The sequence below is a fragment of the Eleutherodactylus coqui genome, chromosome 7, assembly GCF_035609145.1.
Source record: "Eleutherodactylus coqui strain aEleCoq1 chromosome 7, aEleCoq1.hap1, whole genome shotgun sequence".
NCBI classification, from domain to species: Eukaryota; Metazoa; Chordata; class Amphibia; order Anura; family Eleutherodactylidae; genus Eleutherodactylus; species Eleutherodactylus coqui.
Genome location: NC_089843.1, coordinates 48,844,321 through 48,862,800, shown reverse-complemented (window position 1 = coordinate 48,862,800; position 18,480 = coordinate 48,844,321). Strand labels below are relative to the sequence as shown.

Genomic DNA, 18,480 nt, shown 5'->3' with positions numbered 1-18,480 from the left:
AATGGATCACACCATTCACATTAGATCATGTGCACAACTCACTCAAACCTTTACTTGCAGGATTCCCTTAACACAGGTTAGCACATGCTTGGAGCACACTATCAGACGAACAATGCCTTCTCTCCCGTCTATTGTTTTGAAGCGCTTTTAGTTGCTTGCTTAGTCAAAAAAGATAAACCTTTTTTGTTGATGCTTACGATGATCTTTGGTATCTCACCAAAATCTGCAAGCTGCCGAATGGTTGAGCGGTCTGGGGGACTACGTTCAGGTTGTATGCTCTCCTGGACTTGTGGGTTCAAATACCGCTTCTGGCAGCTCAGTTTTGCTTAAATATTACCCAGGATGTTTTAGCAATTGCTACATGAAAATATTTTCAGAATAAAAAGACCTTCTGGTAAGAATGAAGAAAAAGGATTGTAGTGCCAAGCAGCACGAGGATTACCGAGGCATTAAGAACTGGGGCTTAACATCTTAGTCTAGGCTGATGGTGAAAAGAGCTGTTTTGGAACCATGTTAGTAGAACCAATGTGGCTGTTCTCAAGAAGCTAAATATTCTAGTACATAAGATGCTTTTTAATGGTGAATTGATGTTACTACCAGCTTTCAAATCTGCTTAGGTTTTTTCCAACAGGGTTCTATCAGAACATAACTAAAAGAAAAGATATGCACACATACTGGGCTGATGTGAGCGCTTTGCTTTTAAACCTGCAATTTGAATCAAGGAAGGAAAAAGTCCTTCAAAACTTTTTCTGTTCAACCCTCTGACTATTAAATCCTCAACTAATATAAAGCAGTGCTGCACCAGGGAATGAAAAACTGCTCCAGGCTTTATATTTCATCCCAAGAATTGGACTCTTAGCACGACCAAACTTTCTTTGAGTTTCGCAATTTTTTCGACTTGTGTATTTGAGGATGGCCGCATGATCTTTTCAGGAAGCATGGGTTCATTCCTACTTATGACATTCTAAGATTTTTGAAAAAGGAATATAGAATTGGTCAAAAATATTGTGGGACTCTTTCAAAATGCAGGCTTCATAGCTGAGGGGTTAGAGCACTGGTCTTGTAAACCAGGGGTCGTGAGTTCGATTCTCACTGAGGCCAAATTTTCTTAGTAAAGGCTATCGTGAACATCAAACCTTCTGAAAGTGGTTTTTGCCTATGAGAAAGGATCTTTCAACACTTTCTCTTTACAGCCCTCTGAATGCCAAAATCAAAAAGTCGAGATTTTATAGTCCTTTAATCTCACTTCAACAATTAAGCTCTTAACATGACCCAATTCTCTTCTGGTTGCAGAAAATTTTCATCGCCATGTAGGTCACTGTGACTGCATGCTCTTACCCTGGGAGCGAGACCTTGAATGCCACTTTACACAGGTGGGATATACCTTGAATGGAATGTGTTATCAGAACAATACCTATTGCTTGAATCAAAGTTTGATGTCACGCATAATTTTTAAATAATTTTAATGATTTGGGAAATTAAAATCTTGCAGTTTTCACTCTTTCCACCTAGCCCTATTATTCTGCTCTGTAGAAATCGCTTTTTAGTAGTGATCTGATTGTCATTACAGGCAGAATTACAAATATAGATAAAACCTTTTGTATTAATCAAAATGGATCACACCATTCACATTAGATCATGTGCACAACTCACTCAAACCTTTACTTGCAGGATTCCCTTAACACAGGTTAGCACATGCTTGGAGCACACTATCAGACGAACAATGCCTTCTCTCCCGTCTATTGTTTTGAAGCGCTTTTAGTTGCTTGCTTAGTCAAAAAAGATAAACCTTTTTTGTTGATGCTTACGATGATCTTTGGTATCTCACCAAAATCTGCAAGCTGCCGAATGGTTGAGCGGTCTGGGGGACTACGTTCAGGTTGTATGCTCTCCTGGACTTGTGGGTTCAAATACCGCTTCTGGCAGCTCAGTTTTGCTTAAATATTACCCAGGATGTTTTAGCAATTGCTACATGAAAATATTTTCAGAATAAAAAGACCTTCTGGTAAGAATGAAGAAAAAGGATTGTAGTGCCAAGCAGCACGAGGATTACCGAGGCATTAAGAACTGGGGCTTAACATCTTAGTCTAGGCTGATGGTGAAAAGAGCTGTTTTGGAACCATGTTAGTAGAACCAATGTGGCTGTTCTCAAGAAGCTAAATATTCTAGTACATAAGATGCTTTTTAATGGTGAATTGATGTTACTACCAGCTTTCAAATCTGCTTAGGTTTTTTCCAACAGGGTTCTATCAGAACATAACTAAAAGAAAAGATATGCACACATACTGGGCTGATGTGAGCGCTTTGCTTTTAAACCTGCAATTTGAATCAAGGAAGGAAAAAGTCCTTCAAAACTTTTTCTGTTCAACCCTCTGACTATTAAATCCTCAACTAATATAAAGCAGTGCTGCACCAGGGAATGAAAAACTGCTCCAGGCTTTATATTTCATCCCAAGAATTGGACTCTTAGCACGACCAAACTTTCTTTGAGTTTCGCAATTTTTTCGACTTGTGTATTTGAGGATGGCCGCATGATCTTTTCAGGAAGCATGGGTTCATTCCTACTTATGACATTCTAAGATTTTTGAAAAAGGAATATAGAATTGGTCAAAAATATTGTGGGACTCTTTCAAAATGCAGGCTTCATAGCTCAGGGGTTAGAGCACTGGTCTTGTAAACCAGGGGTCGTGAGTTCGATTCTCACTGAGGCCAAATTTTCTTAGTAAAGGCTATCGTGAACATCAAACCTTCTGAAAGTGGTTTTTGCCTATGAGAAAGGATCTTTCAACACTTTCTCTTTACAGCCCTCTGAATGCCAAAATCAAAAAGTCGAGATTTTATAGTCCTTTAATCTCACTTCAACAATTAAGCTCTTAACATGACCCAATTCTCTTCTGGTTGCAGAAAATTTTCATCGCCATGTAGGTCACTGTGACTGCATGCTCTTACCCTGGGAGCGAGACCTTGAATGCCACTTTACACAGGTGGGATATACCTTGAATGGAATGTGTTATCAGAACAATACCTATTGCTTGAATCAAAGTTTGATGTCACGCATAATTTTTAAATAATTTTAATGATTTGGGAAATTAAAAACTTGCAGTTTTCACTCTTTCCACCTAGCCCTATTATTCTGCTCTGTAGAAATCGCTTTTTAGTAGTGATCTGATTGTCATTACAGGCAGAATTACAAATATAGATAAAACCTTTTGTATTAATCAAAATGGATCACACCATTCACATTAGATCATGTGCACAACTCACTCAAACCTTTACTTGCAGGATTACCTTAACACAGGTTAGCACATGCTTGGAGCACACTATCAGACGAACAATGCCTTCTCTCCCGTCTATTGTTTTGAAGCGCTTTTAGTTGCTTGCTTAGTCAAAAAAGATAAACCTTTTTTGTTGATGCTTACGATGATCTTTGGTATCTCACCAAAATCTGCAAGCTGCCGAATGGTTGAGCGGTCTGGGGGACTACGTTCAGGTTGTATGCTCTCCTGGACTTGTGGGTTCAAATACCGCTTCTGGCAGCTCAGTTTTGCTTAAATATTACCCAGGATGTTTTAGCAATTGCTACATGAAAATATTTTCAGAATAAAAAGACCTTCTGGTAAGAATGAAGAAAAAGGATTGTAGTGCCAAGCAGCACGAGGATTACCGAGGCATTAAGAACTGGGGCTTAACATCTTAGTCTAGGCTGATGGTGAAAAGAGCTGTTTTGGAACCATGTTAGTAGAACCAATGTGGCTGTTCTCAAGAAGCTAAATATTCTAGTACATAAGATGCTTTTTAATGGTGAATTGATGTTACTACCAGCTTTCAAATCTGCTTAGGTTTTTTCCAACAGGGTTCTATCAGAACATAACTAAAAGAAAAGATATGCACACATACTGGGCTGATGTGAGCGCTTTGCTTTTAAACCTGCAATTTGAATCAAGGAAGGAAAAAGTCCTTCAAAACTTTTTCTGTTCAACCCTCTGACTATTAAATCCTCAACTAATATAAAGCAGTGCTGCACCAGGGAATGAAAAACTGCTCCAGGCTTTATATTTCATCCCAAGAATTGGACTCTTAGCACGACCAAACTTTCTTTGAGTTTCGCAATTTTTTCGACTTGTGTATTTGAGGATGGCCGCATGATCTTTTCAGGAAGCATGGGTTCATTCCTACTTATGACATTCTAAGATTTTTGAAAAAGGAATATAGAATTGGTCAAAAATATTGTGGGACTCTTTCGAAATGCAGGCTTCATAGCTCAGGGGTTAGAGCACTGGTCTTGTAAACCAGGGGTCGTGAGTTCGATTCTCACTGAGGCCAAATTTTCTTAGTAAAGGCTATCGTGAACATCAAACCTTCTGAAAGTGGTTTTTGCCTATGAGAAAGGATCTTTCAACACTTTCTCTTTACAGCCCTCTGAATGCCAAAATCAAAAAGTCGAGATTTTATAGTCCTTTAATCTCACTTCAACAATTAAGCTCTTAACATGACCCAATTCTCTTCTGGTTGCAGAAAATTTTCATCGCCATGTAGGTCACTGTGACTGCATGCTCTTACCCTGGGAGCGAGACCTTGAATGCCACTTTACACAGGTGGGATATACCTTGAATGGAATGTGTTATCAGAACAATACCTATTGCTTGAATCAAAGTTTGATGTCACGCATAATTTTTAAATAATTTTAATGATTTGGGAAATTAAAAACTTGCAGTTTTCACTCTTTCCACCTAGCCCTATTATTCTGCTCTGTAGAAATCGCTTTTTAGTAGTGATCTGATTGTCATTACAGGCAGAATTACAAATATAGATAAAACCTTTTGTATTAATCAAAATGGATCACACCATTCACATTAGATCATGTGCACAACTCACTCAAACCTTTACTTGCAGGATTACCTTAACACAGGTTAGCACATGCTTGGAGCACACTATCAGACGAACAATGCCTTCTCTCCCGTCTATTGTTTTGAAGCGCTTTTAGTTGCTTGCTTAGTCAAAAAAGATAAACCTTTTTTGTTGATGCTTACGATGATCTTTGGTATCTCACCAAAATCTGCAAGCTGCCGAATGGTTGAGCGGTCTGGGGGACTACGTTCAGGTTGTATGCTCTCCTGGACTTGTGGGTTCAAATACCGCTTCTGGCAGCTCAGTTTTGCTTAAATATTACCCAGGATGTTTTAGCAATTGCTACATGAAAATATTTTCAGAATAAAAAGACCTTCTGGTAAGAATGAAGAAAAAGGATTGTAGTGCCAAGCAGCACGAGGATTACCGAGGCATTAAGAACTGGGGCTTAACATCTTAGTCTAGGCTGATGGTGAAAAGAGCTGTTTTGGAACCATGTTAGTAGAACCAATGTGGCTGTTCTCAAGAAGCTAAATATTCTAGTACATAAGATGCTTTTTAATGGTGAATTGATGTTACTACCAGCTTTCAAATCTGCTTAGGTTTTTTCCAACAGGGTTCTATCAGAACATAACTAAAAGAAAAGATATGCACACATACTGGGCTGATGTGAGCGCTTTGCTTTTAAACCTGCAATTTGAATCAAGGAAGGAAAAAGTCCTTCAAAACTTTTTCTGTTCAACCCTCTGACTATTAAATCCTCAACTAATATAAAGCAGTGCTGCACCAGGGAATGAAAAACTGCTCCAGGCTTTATATTTCATCCCAAGAATTGGACTCTTAGCACGACCAAACTTTCTTTGAGTTTCGCAATTTTTTCGACTTGTGTATTTGAGGATGGCCGCATGATCTTTTCAGGAAGCATGGGTTCATTCCTACTTATGACATTCTAAGATTTTTGAAAAAGGAATATAGAATTGGTCAAAAATATTGTGGGACTCTTTCGAAATGCAGGCTTCATAGCTCAGGGGTTAGAGCACTGGTCTTGTAAACCAGGGGTCGTGAGTTCGATTCTCACTGAGGCCAAATTTTCTTAGTAAAGGCTATCGTGAACATCAAACCTTCTGAAAGTGGTTTTTGCCTATGAGAAAGGATCTTTCAACACTTTCTCTTTACAGCCCTCTGAATGCCAAAATCAAAAAGTCGAGATTTTATAGTCCTTTAATCTCACTTCAACAATTAAGCTCTTAACATGACCCAATTCTCTTCTGGTTGCAGAAAATTTTCATCGCCATGTAGGTCACTGTGACTGCATGCTCTTACCCTGGGAGCGAGACCTTGAATGCCACTTTACACAGGTGGGATATACCTTGAATGGAATGTGTTATCAGAACAATACCTATTGCTTGAATCAAAGTTTGATGTCACGCATCATTTTTAAATAATTTTAATGATTTGGGAAATTAAAATCTTGCAGTTTTCACTCTTTCCACCTAGCCCTATTATTCTGCTCTGTAGAAATCGCTTTTTAGTAGTGATCTGATTGTCATTACAGGCAGAATTACAAATATAGATAAAACCTTTTGTATTAATCAAAATGGATCACACCATTCACATTAGATCATGTGCACAACTCACTCAAACCTTTACTTGCAGGATTCCCTTAACACAGGTTAGCACATGCTTGGAGCACACTATCAGACGAACAATGCCTTCTCTCCCGTCTATTGTTTTGAAGCGCTTTTAGTTGCTTGCTTAGTCAAAAAAGATAAACCTTTTTTGTTGATGCTTACAATGATCTTTGGTATCTCACCAAAATCTGCAAGCTGCCGAATGGTTGAGCGGTCTGGGGGACTACGTTCAGGTTGTATGCTCTCCTGGACTTGTGGGTTCAAATACCGCTTCTGGCAGCTCAGTTTTGCTTAAATATTACCCAGGATGTTTTAGCAATTGCTACATGAAAATATTTTCAGAATAAAAAGACCTTCTGGTAAGAATGAAGAAAAAGGATTGTAGTGCCAAGCAGCACGAGGATTACCGAGGCATTAAGAACTGGGGCTTAACATCTTAGTCTAGGCTGATGGTGAAAAGAGCTGTTTTGGAACCATGTTAGTAGAACCAATGTGGCTGTTCTCAAGAAGCTAAATATTCTAGTACATAAGATGCTTTTTAATGGTGAATTGATGTTACTACCAGCTTTCAAATCTGCTTAGGTTTTTTCCAACAGGGTTCTATCAGAACATAACTAAAAGAAAAGATATGCACACATACTGGGCTGATGTGAGCGCTTTGCTTTTAAACCTGCAATTTGAATCAAGGAAGGAAAAAGTCCTTCAAAACTTTTTCTGTTCAACCCTCTGACTATTAAATCCTCAACTAATATAAAGCAGTGCTGCACCAGGGAATGAAAAACTGCTCCAGGCTTTATATTTCATCCCAAGAATTGGACTCTTAGCACGACCAAACTTTCTTTGAGTTTCGCAATTTTTTCGACTTGTGTATTTGAGGATGGCCGCATGATCTTTTCAGGAAGCATGGGTTCATTCCTACTTATGACATTCTAAGATTTTTGAAAAAGGAATATAGAATTGGTCAAAAATATTGTGGGACTCTTTCAAAATGCAGGCTTCATAGCTCAGGGGTTAGAGCACTGGTCTTGTAAACCAGGGGTCGTGAGTTCGATTCTCACTGAGGCCAAATTTTCTTAGTAAAGGCTATCGTGAACATCAAACCTTCTGAAAGTGGTTTTTGCCTATGAGAAAGGATCTTTCAACACTTTCTCTTTACAGCCCTCTGAATGCCAAAATCAAAAAGTCGAGATTTTATAGTCCTTTAATCTCACTTCAACAATTAAGCTCTTAACATGACCCAATTCTCTTCTGGTTGCAGAAAATTTTCATCGCCATGTAGGTCACTGTGACTGCATGCTCTTACCCTGGGAGCGAGACCTTGAATGCCACTTTACACAGGTGGGATATACCTTGAATGGAATGTGTTATCAGAACAATACCTATTGCTTGAATCAAAGTTTGATGTCACGCATCATTTTTAAATAATTTTAATGATTTGGGAAATTAAAATCTTGCAGTTTTCACTCTTTCCACCTAGCCCTATTATTCTGCTCTGTAGAAATCGCTTTTTAGTAGTGATCTGATTGTCATTACAGGCAGAATTACAAATATAGATAAAACCTTTTGTATTAATCAAAATGGATCACACCATTCACATTAGATCATGTGCACAACTCACTCAAACCTTTACTTGCAGGATTCCCTTAACACAGGTTAGCACATGCTTGGAGCACACTATCAGACGAACAATGCCTTCTCTCCCGTCTATTGTTTTGAAGCGCTTTTAGTTGCTTGCTTAGTCAAAAAAGATAAACCTTTTTTGTTGATGCTTACAATGATCTTTGGTATCTCACCAAAATCTGCAAGCTGCCGAATGGTTGAGCGGTCTGGGGGACTACGTTCAGGTTGTATGCTCTCCTGGACTTGTGGGTTCAAATACCGCTTCTGGCAGCTCAGTTTTGCTTAAATATTACCCAGGATGTTTTAGCAATTGCTACATGAAAATATTTTCAGAATAAAAAGACCTTCTGGTAAGAATGAAGAAAAAGGATTGTAGTGCCAAGCAGCACGAGGATTACCGAGGCATTAAGAACTGGGGCTTAACATCTTAGTCTAGGCTGATGGTGAAAAGAGCTGTTTTGGAACCATGTTAGTAGAACCAATGTGGCTGTTCTCAAGAAGCTAAATATTCTAGTACATAAGATGCTTTTTAATGGTGAATTGATGTTACTACCAGCTTTCAAATCTGCTTAGGTTTTTTCCAACAGGGTTCTATCAGAACATAACTAAAAGAAAAGATATGCACACATACTGGGCTGATGTGAGCGCTTTGCTTTTAAACCTGCAATTTGAATCAAGGAAGGAAAAAGTCCTTCAAAACTTTTTCTGTTCAACCCTCTGACTATTAAATCCTCAACTAATATAAAGCAGTGCTGCACCAGGGAATGAAAAACTGCTCCAGGCTTTATATTTCATCCCAAGAATTGGACTCTTAGCACGACCAAACTTTCTTTGAGTTTCGCAATTTTTTCGACTTGTGTATTTGAGGATGGCCGCATGATCTTTTCAGGAAGCATGGGTTCATTCCTACTTATGACATTCTAAGATTTTTGAAAAAGGAATATAGAATTGGTCAAAAATATTGTGGGACTCTTTCAAAATGCAGGCTTCATAGCTCAGGGGTTAGAGCACTGGTCTTGTAAACCAGGGGTCGTGAGTTCGATTCTCACTGAGGCCAAATTTTCTTAGTAAAGGCTATCGTGAACATCAAACCTTCTGAAAGTGGTTTTTGCCTATGAGAAAGGATCTTTCAACACTTTCTCTTTACAGCCCTCTGAATGCCAAAATCAAAAAGTCGAGATTTTATAGTCCTTTAATCTCACTTCAACAATTAAGCTCTTAACATGACCCAATTCTCTTCTGGTTGCAGAAAATTTTCATCGCCATGTAGGTCACTGTGACTGCATGCTCTTACCCTGGGAGCGAGACCTTGAATGCCACTTTACACAGGTGGGATATACCTTGAATGGAATGTGTTATCAGAACAATACCTATTGCTTGAATCAAAGTTTGATGTCACGCATAATTTTTAAATAATTTTAATGATTTGGGAAATTAAAAACTTGCAGTTTTCACTCTTTCCACCTAGCCCTATTATTCTGCTCTGTAGAAATCGCTTTTTAGTAGTGATCTGATTGTCATTACAGGCAGAATTACAAATATAGATAAAACCTTTTGTATTAATCAAAATGGATCACACCATTCACATTAGATCATGTGCACAACTCACTCAAACCTTTACTTGCAGGATTACCTTAACACAGGTTAGCACATGCTTGGAGCACACTATCAGACGAACAATGCCTTCTCTCCCGTCTATTGTTTTGAAGCGCTTTTAGTTGCTTGCTTAGTCAAAAAAGATAAACCTTTTTTGTTGATGCTTACGATGATCTTTGGTATCTCACCAAAATCTGCAAGCTGCCGAATGGTTGAGCGGTCTGGGGGACTACGTTCAGGTTGTATGCTCTCCTGGACTTGTGGGTTCAAATACCGCTTCTGGCAGCTCAGTTTTGCTTAATATACCCAGGATGTTTTAGCAATTGCTACATGAAAATATTTTCAGAATAAAAAGACCTTCTGGTAAGAATGAAGAAAAAGGATTGTAGTGCCAAGCAGCACGAGGATTACCGAGGCATTAAGAACTGGGGCTTAACATCTTAGTCTAGGCTGATGGTGAAAAGAGCTGTTTTGGAACCATGTTAGTAGAACCAATGTGGCTGTTCTCAAGAAGCTAAATATTCTAGTACATAAGATGCTTTTTAATGGTGAATTGATGTTACTACCAGCTTTCAAATCTGCTTAGGTTTTTTCCAACAGGGTTCTATCAGAACATAACTAAAAGAAAAGATATGCACACATACTGGGCTGATGTGAGCGCTTTGCTTTTAAACCTGCAATTTGAATCAAGGAAGGAAAAAGTCCTTCAAAACTTTTTCTGTTCAACCCTCTGACTATTAAATCCTCAACTAATATAAAGCAGTGCTGCACCAGGGAATGAAAAACTGCTCCAGGCTTTATATTTCATCCCAAGAATTGGACTCTTAGCACGACCAAACTTTCTTTGAGTTTCGCAATTTTTTCGACTTGTGTATTTGAGGATGGCCGCATGATCTTTTCATCGCCATGTAGGTCACTGTGACTGCATGCTCTTACCCTGGGAGCGAGACCTTGAATGCCACTTTACACAGGTGGGATATACCTTGAATGGAATGTGTTATCAGAACAATACCTATTGCTTGAATCAAAGTTTGATGTCACGCATAATTTTTAAATAATTTTAATGATTTGGGAAATTAAAAACTTGCAGTTTTCACTCTTTCCACCTAGCCCTATTATTCTGCTCTGTAGAAATCGCTTTTTAGTAGTGATCTGATTGTCATTACAGGCAGAATTACAAATATAGATAAAACCTTTTGTATTAATCAAAATGGATCACACCATTCACATTAGATCATGTGCACAACTCACTCAAACCTTTACTTGCAGGATTACCTTAACACAGGTTAGCACATGCTTGGAGCACACTATCAGACGAACAATGCCTTCTCTCCCGTCTATTGTTTTGAAGCGCTTTTAGTTGCTTGCTTAGTCAAAAAAGATAAACCTTTTTTGTTGATGCTTACGATGATCTTTGGTATCTCACCAAAATCTGCAAGCTGCCGAATGGTTGAGCGGTCTGGGGGACTACGTTCAGGTTGTATGCTCTCCTGGACTTGTGGGTTCAAATACCGCTTCTGGCAGCTCAGTTTTGCTTAATATACCCAGGATGTTTTAGCAATTGCTACATGAAAATATTTTCAGAATAAAAAGACCTTCTGGTAAGAATGAAGAAAAAGGATTGTAGTGCCAAGCAGCACGAGGATTACCGAGGCATTAAGAACTGGGGCTTAACATCTTAGTCTAGGCTGATGGTGAAAAGAGCTGTTTTGGAACCATGTTAGTAGAACCAATGTGGCTGTTCTCAAGAAGCTAAATATTCTAGTACATAAGATGCTTTTTAATGGTGAATTGATGTTACTACCAGCTTTCAAATCTGCTTAGGTTTTTTCCAACAGGGTTCTATCAGAACATAACTAAAAGAAAAGATATGCACACATACTGGGCTGATGTGAGCGCTTTGCTTTTAAACCTGCAATTTGAATCAAGGAAGGAAAAAGTCCTTCAAAACTTTTTCTGTTCAACCCTCTGACTATTAAATCCTCAACTAATATAAAGCAGTGCTGCACCAGGGAATGAAAAACTGCTCCAGGCTTTATATTTCATCCCAAGAATTGGACTCTTAGCACGACCAAACTTTCTTTGAGTTTCGCAATTTTTTCGACTTGTGTATTTGAGGATGGCCGCATGATCTTTTCAGGAAGCATGGGTTCATTCCTACTTATGACATTCTAAGATTTTTGAAAAAGGAATATAGAATTGGTCAAAAATATTGTGGGACTCTTTCGAAATGCAGGCTTCATAGCTCAGGGGTTAGAGCACTGGTCTTGTAAACCAGGGGTCGTGAGTTCGATTCTCACTGAGGCCAAATTTTCTTAGTAAAGGCTATCGTGAACATCAAACCTTCTGAAAGTGGTTTTTGCCTATGAGAAAGGATCTTTCAACACTTTCTCTTTACAGCCCTCTGAATGCCAAAATCAAAAAGTCGAGATTTTATAGTCCTTTAATCTCACTTCAACAATTAAGCTCTTAACATGACCCAATTCTCTTCTGGTTGCAGAAAATTTTCATCGCCATGTAGGTCACTGTGACTGCATGCTCTTACCCTGGGAGCGAGACCTTGAATGCCACTTTACACAGGTGGGATATACCTTGAATGGAATGTGTTATCAGAACAATACCTATTGCTTGAATCAAAGTTTGATGTCACGCATCATTTTTAAATAATTTTAATGATTTGGGAAATTAAAATCTTGCAGTTTTCACTCTTTCCACCTAGCCCTATTATTCTGCTCTGTAGAAATCGCTTTTTAGTAGTGATCTGATTGTCATTACAGGCAGAATTACAAATATAGATAAAACCTTTTGTATTAATCAAAATGGATCACACCATTCACATTAGATCATGTGCACAACTCACTCAAACCTTTACTTGCAGGATTCCCTTAACACAGGTTAGCACATGCTTGGAGCACACTATCAGACGAACAATGCCTTCTCTCCCGTCTATTGTTTTGAAGCGCTTTTAGTTGCTTGCTTAGTCAAAAAAGATAAACCTTTTTTGTTGATGCTTACAATGATCTTTGGTATCTCACCAAAATCTGCAAGCTGCCGAATGGTTGAGCGGTCTGGGGGACTACGTTCAGGTTGTATGCTCTCCTGGACTTGTGGGTTCAAATACCGCTTCTGGCAGCTCAGTTTTGCTTAAATATTACCCAGGATGTTTTAGCAATTGCTACATGAAAATATTTTCAGAATAAAAAGACCTTCTGGTAAGAATGAAGAAAAAGGATTGTAGTGCCAAGCAGCACGAGGATTACCGAGGCATTAAGAACTGGGGCTTAACATCTTAGTCTAGGCTGATGGTGAAAAGAGCTGTTTTGGAACCATGTTAGTAGAACCAATGTGGCTGTTCTCAAGAAGCTAAATATTCTAGTACATAAGATGCTTTTTAATGGTGAATTGATGTTACTACCAGCTTTCAAATCTGCTTAGGTTTTTTCCAACAGGGTTCTATCAGAACATAACTAAAAGAAAAGATATGCACACATACTGGGCTGATGTGAGCGCTTTGCTTTTAAACCTGCAATTTGAATCAAGGAAGGAAAAAGTCCTTCAAAACTTTTTCTGTTCAACCCTCTGACTATTAAATCCTCAACTAATATAAAGCAGTGCTGCACCAGGGAATGAAAAACTGCTCCAGGCTTTATATTTCATCCCAAGAATTGGACTCTTAGCACGACCAAACTTTCTTTGAGTTTCGCAATTTTTTCGACTTGTGTATTTGAGGATGGCCGCATGATCTTTTCAGGAAGCATGGGTTCATTCCTACTTATGACATTCTAAGATTTTTGAAAAAGGAATATAGAATTGGTCAAAAATATTGTGGGACTCTTTCAAAATGCAGGCTTCATAGCTCAGGGGTTAGAGCACTGGTCTTGTAAACCAGGGGTCGTGAGTTCGATTCTCACTGAGGCCAAATTTTCTTAGTAAAGGCTATCGTGAACATCAAACCTTCTGAAAGTGGTTTTTGCCTATGAGAAAGGATCTTTCAACACTTTCTCTTTACAGCCCTCTGAATGCCAAAATCAAAAAGTCGAGATTTTATAGTCCTTTAATCTCACTTCAACAATTAAGCTCTTAACATGACCCAATTCTCTTCTGGTTGCAGAAAATTTTCATCGCCATGTAGGTCACTGTGACTGCATGCTCTTACCCTGGGAGCGAGACCTTGAATGCCACTTTACACAGGTGGGATATACCTTGAATGGAATGTGTTATCAGAACAATACCTATTGCTTGAATCAAAGTTTGATGTCACGCATAATTTTTAAATAATTTTAATGATTTGGGAAATTAAAAACTTGCAGTTTTCACTCTTTCCACCTAGCCCTATTATTCTGCTCTGTAGAAATCGCTTTTTAGTAGTGATCTGATTGTCATTACAGGCAGAATTACAAATATAGATAAAACCTTTTGTATTAATCAAAATGGATCACACCATTCACATTAGATCATGTGCACAACTCACTCAAACCTTTACTTGCAGGATTACCTTAACACAGGTTAGCACATGCTTGGAGCACACTATCAGACGAACAATGCCTTCTCTCCCGTCTATTGTTTTGAAGCGCTTTTAGTTGCTTGCTTAGTCAAAAAAGATAAACCTTTTTTGTTGATGCTTACGATGATCTTTGGTATCTCACCAAAATCTGCAAGCTGCCGAATGGTTGAGCGGTCTGGGGGACTACGTTCAGGTTGTATGCTCTCCTGGACTTGTGGGTTCAAATACCGCTTCTGGCAGCTCAGTTTTGCTTAATATACCCAGGATGTTTTAGCAATTGCTACATGAAAATATTTTCAGAATAAAAAGACCTTCTGGTAAGAATGAAGAAAAAGGATTGTAGTGCCAAGCAGCACGAGGATTACCGAGGCATTAAGAACTGGGGCTTAACATCTTAGTCTAGGCTGATGGTGAAAAGAGCTGTTTTGGAACCATGTTAGTAGAACCAATGTGGCTGTTCTCAAGAAGCTAAATATTCTAGTACATAAGATGCTTTTTAATGGTGAATTGATGTTACTACCAGCTTTCAAATCTGCTTAGGTTTTTTCCAACAGGGTTCTATCAGAACATAACTAAAAGAAAAGATATGCACACATACTGGGCTGATGTGAGCGCTTTGCTTTTAAACCTGCAATTTGAATCAAGGAAGGAAAAAGTCCTTCAAAACTTTTTCTGTTCAACCCTCTGACTATTAAATCCTCAACTAATATAAAGCAGTGCTGCACCAGGGAATGAAAAACTGCTCCAGGCTTTATATTTCATCCCAAGAATTGGACTCTTAGCACGACCAAACTTTCTTTGAGTTTCGCAATTTTTTCGACTTGTGTATTTGAGGATGGCCGCATGATCTTTTCATCGCCATGTAGGTCACTGTGACTGCATGCTCTTACCCTGGGAGCGAGACCTTGAATGCCACTTTACACAGGTGGGATATACCTTGAATGGAATGTGTTATCAGAACAATACCTATTGCTTGAATCAAAGTTTGATGTCACGCATAATTTTTAAATAATTTTAATGATTTGGGAAATTAAAAACTTGCAGTTTTCACTCTTTCCACCTAGCCCTATTATTCTGCTCTGTAGAAATCGCTTTTTAGTAGTGATCTGATTGTCATTACAGGCAGAATTACAAATATAGATAAAACCTTTTGTATTAATCAAAATGGATCACACCATTCACATTAGATCATGTGCACAACTCACTCAAACCTTTACTTGCAGGATTACCTTAACACAGGTTAGCACATGCTTGGAGCACACTATCAGACGAACAATGCCTTCTCTCCCGTCTATTGTTTTGAAGCGCTTTTAGTTGCTTGCTTAGTCAAAAAAGATAAACCTTTTTTGTTGATGCTTACGATGATCTTTGGTATCTCACCAAAATCTGCAAGCTGCCGAATGGTTGAGCGGTCTGGGGGACTACGTTCAGGTTGTATGCTCTCCTGGACTTGTGGGTTCAAATACCGCTTCTGGCAGCTCAGTTTTGCTTAATATACCCAGGATGTTTTAGCAATTGCTACATGAAAATATTTTCAGAATAAAAAGACCTTCTGGTAAGAATGAAGAAAAAGGATTGTAGTGCCAAGCAGCACGAGGATTACCGAGGCATTAAGAACTGGGGCTTAACATCTTAGTCTAGGCTGATGGTGAAAAGAGCTGTTTTGGAACCATGTTAGTAGAACCAATGTGGCTGTTCTCAAGAAGCTAAATATTCTAGTACATAAGATGCTTTTTAATGGTGAATTGATGTTACTACCAGCTTTCAAATCTGCTTAGGTTTTTTCCAACAGGGTTCTATCAGAACATAACTAAAAGAAAAGATATGCACACATACTGGGCTGATGTGAGCGCTTTGCTTTTAAACCTGCAATTTGAATCAAGGAAGGAAAAAGTCCTTCAAAACTTTTTCTGTTCAACCCTCTGACTATTAAATCCTCAACTAATATAAAGCAGTGCTGCACCAGGGAATGAAAAACTGCTCCAGGCTTTATATTTCATCCCAAGAATTGGACTCTTAGCACGACCAAACTTTCTTTGAGTTTCGCAATTTTTTCGACTTGTGTATTTGAGGATGGCCGCATGATCTTTTCATCGCCATGTAGGTCACTGTGACTGCATGCTCTTACCCTGGGAGCGAGACCTTGAATGCCACTTTACACAGGTGGGATATACCTTGAATGGAATGTGTTATCAGAACAATACCTATTGCTTGAATCAAAGTTTGATGTCACGCATAATTTTTAAATAATTTTAATGATTTGGGAAATTAAAAACTTGCAGTTTTCACTCTTTCCACCTAGCCCTATTATTCTGCTCTGTAGAAATCGCTTTTTAGTAGTGATCTGATTGTCATTACAGGCAGAATTACAAATATAGATAAAACCTTTTGTATTAATCAAAATGGATCACACCATTCACATTAGATCATGTGCACAACTCACTCAAACCTTTACTTGCAGGATTACCTTAACACAGGTTAGCACATGCTTGGAGCACACTATCAGACGAACAATGCCTTCTCTCCCGTCTATTGTTTTGAAGCGCTTTTAGTTGCTTGCTTAGTCAAAAAAGATAAACCTTTTTTGTTGATGCTTACGATGATCTTTGGTATCTCACCAAAATCTGCAAGCTGCCGAATGGTTGAGCGGTCTGGGGGACTACGTTCAGGTTGTATGCTCTCCTGGACTTGTGGGTTCAAATACCGCTTCTGGCAGCTCAGTTTTGCTTAATATACCCAGGATGTTTTAGCAATTGCTACATGAAAATATTTTCAGAATAAAAAGACCTTCTGGTAAGAATGAAGAAAAAGGATTGTAGTGCCAAGCAGCACGAGGATTACCGAGGCATTAAGAACTGGGGCTTAACATCTTAGTCTAGGCTGATGGTGAAAAGAGCTGTTTTGGAACCATGTTAGTAGAACCAATGTGGCTGTTCTCAAGAAGCTAAATATTCTAGTACATAAGATGCTTTTTAATGGTGAATTGATGTTACTACCAGCTTTCAAATCTGCTTAGGTTTTTTCCAACAGGGTTCTATCAGAACATAACTAAAAGAAAAGATATGCACACATACTGGGCTGATGTGAGCGCTTTGCTTTTAAACCTGCAATTTGAATCAAGGAAGGAAAAAGTCCTTCAAAACTTTTTCTGTTCAACCCTCTGACTATTAAATCCTCAACTAATATAAAGCAGTGCTGCACCAGGGAATGAAAAACTGCTCCAGGCTTTATATTTCATCCCAAGAATTGGACTCTTAGCACGACCAAACTTTCTTTGAGTTTCGCAATTTTTTCGACTTGTGTATTTGAGGATGGCCGCATGATCTTTTCAGGAAGCATGGGTTCATTCCTACTTATGACATTCTAAGATTTTTGAAAAAGGAATATAGAATTGGTCAAAAATATTGTGGGACTCTTTCGAAATGCAGGCTTCATAGCTCAGGGGTTAGAGCACTGGTCTTGTAAACCAGGGGTCGTGAGTTCGATTCTCACTGAGGCCAAATTTTCTTAGTAAAGGCTATCGTGAACATCAAACCTTCTGAAAGTGGTTTTTGCCTATGAGAAAGGATCTTTCAACACTTTCTCTTTACAGCCCTCTGAATGCCAAAATCAAAAAGTCGAGATTTTATAGTCCTTTAATCTCACTTCAACAATTAAGCTCTTAACATGACCCAATTCTCTTCTGGTTGCAGAAAATTTTCATCGCCATGTAGGTCACTGTGACTGCATGCTCTTACCCTGGGAGCGAGACCTTGAATGCCACTTTACACAGGTGGGATATACCTTGAATGGAATGTGTTATCAGAACAATACCTATTGCTTGAATCAAAGTTTGATGTCACGCATAATTTTTAAATAATTTTAATGATTTGGGAAATTAAAAACTTGCAGTTTTCACTCTTTCCACCTAGCCCTATTATTCTGCTCTGTAGAAATCGCTTTTTAGTAGTGATCTGATTGTCATTACAGGCAGAATTACAAATATAGATAAAACCTTTTGTATTAATCAAAATGGATCACACCATTCACATTAGATCATGTGCACAACTCACTCAAACCTTTACTTGCAGGATTACCTTAACACAGGTTAGCACATGCTTGGAGCACACTATCAGACGAACAATGCCTTCTCTCCCGTCTATTGTTTTGAAGCGCTTTTAGTTGCTTGCTTAGTCAAAAAAGATAAACCTTTTTTGTTGATGCTTACGATGATCTTTGGTATCTCACCAAAATCTGCAAGCTGCCGAATGGTTGAGCGGTCTGGGGGACTACGTTCAGGTT

General features: G+C 38.6%; 8 non-coding genes across 8 annotated transcripts; all 8 read left to right on the top strand.

Annotated features, from left to right (window-relative positions):
• The first annotated feature begins 2,639 nt into the window (after window positions 1-2,639).
• TRNAT-UGU (transfer RNA threonine (anticodon UGU)) lies at window positions 2,640-2,712 on the top strand. Its single transcript has one exon. It is a non-coding gene; the product is annotated as a tRNA-Thr (tRNA).
• A 1,538-nt stretch (window positions 2,713-4,250) lies between these two features.
• On the top strand, window positions 4,251-4,323 carry TRNAT-UGU (transfer RNA threonine (anticodon UGU)). The gene has a single exon. It is a non-coding gene; the product is annotated as a tRNA-Thr (tRNA).
• A 1,538-nt stretch (window positions 4,324-5,861) lies between these two features.
• Window positions 5,862-5,934, top strand: TRNAT-UGU (transfer RNA threonine (anticodon UGU)). The gene has a single exon. It is a non-coding gene; the product is annotated as a tRNA-Thr (tRNA).
• A 1,538-nt stretch (window positions 5,935-7,472) lies between these two features.
• TRNAT-UGU (transfer RNA threonine (anticodon UGU)) lies at window positions 7,473-7,545 on the top strand. The gene has a single exon. It is a non-coding gene; the product is annotated as a tRNA-Thr (tRNA).
• A 1,538-nt stretch (window positions 7,546-9,083) lies between these two features.
• TRNAT-UGU (transfer RNA threonine (anticodon UGU)) lies at window positions 9,084-9,156 on the top strand. The gene has a single exon. It is a non-coding gene; the product is annotated as a tRNA-Thr (tRNA).
• Window positions 9,157-11,930: 2,774 nt separating this feature from the next.
• On the top strand, window positions 11,931-12,003 carry TRNAT-UGU (transfer RNA threonine (anticodon UGU)). The gene has a single exon. It is a non-coding gene; the product is annotated as a tRNA-Thr (tRNA).
• Window positions 12,004-13,541: 1,538 nt separating this feature from the next.
• TRNAT-UGU (transfer RNA threonine (anticodon UGU)) lies at window positions 13,542-13,614 on the top strand. The gene has a single exon. It is a non-coding gene; the product is annotated as a tRNA-Thr (tRNA).
• Window positions 13,615-17,626: 4,012 nt separating this feature from the next.
• TRNAT-UGU (transfer RNA threonine (anticodon UGU)) lies at window positions 17,627-17,699 on the top strand. The gene has a single exon. It is a non-coding gene; the product is annotated as a tRNA-Thr (tRNA).
• Window positions 17,700-18,480: the final 781 nt, after the last annotated feature.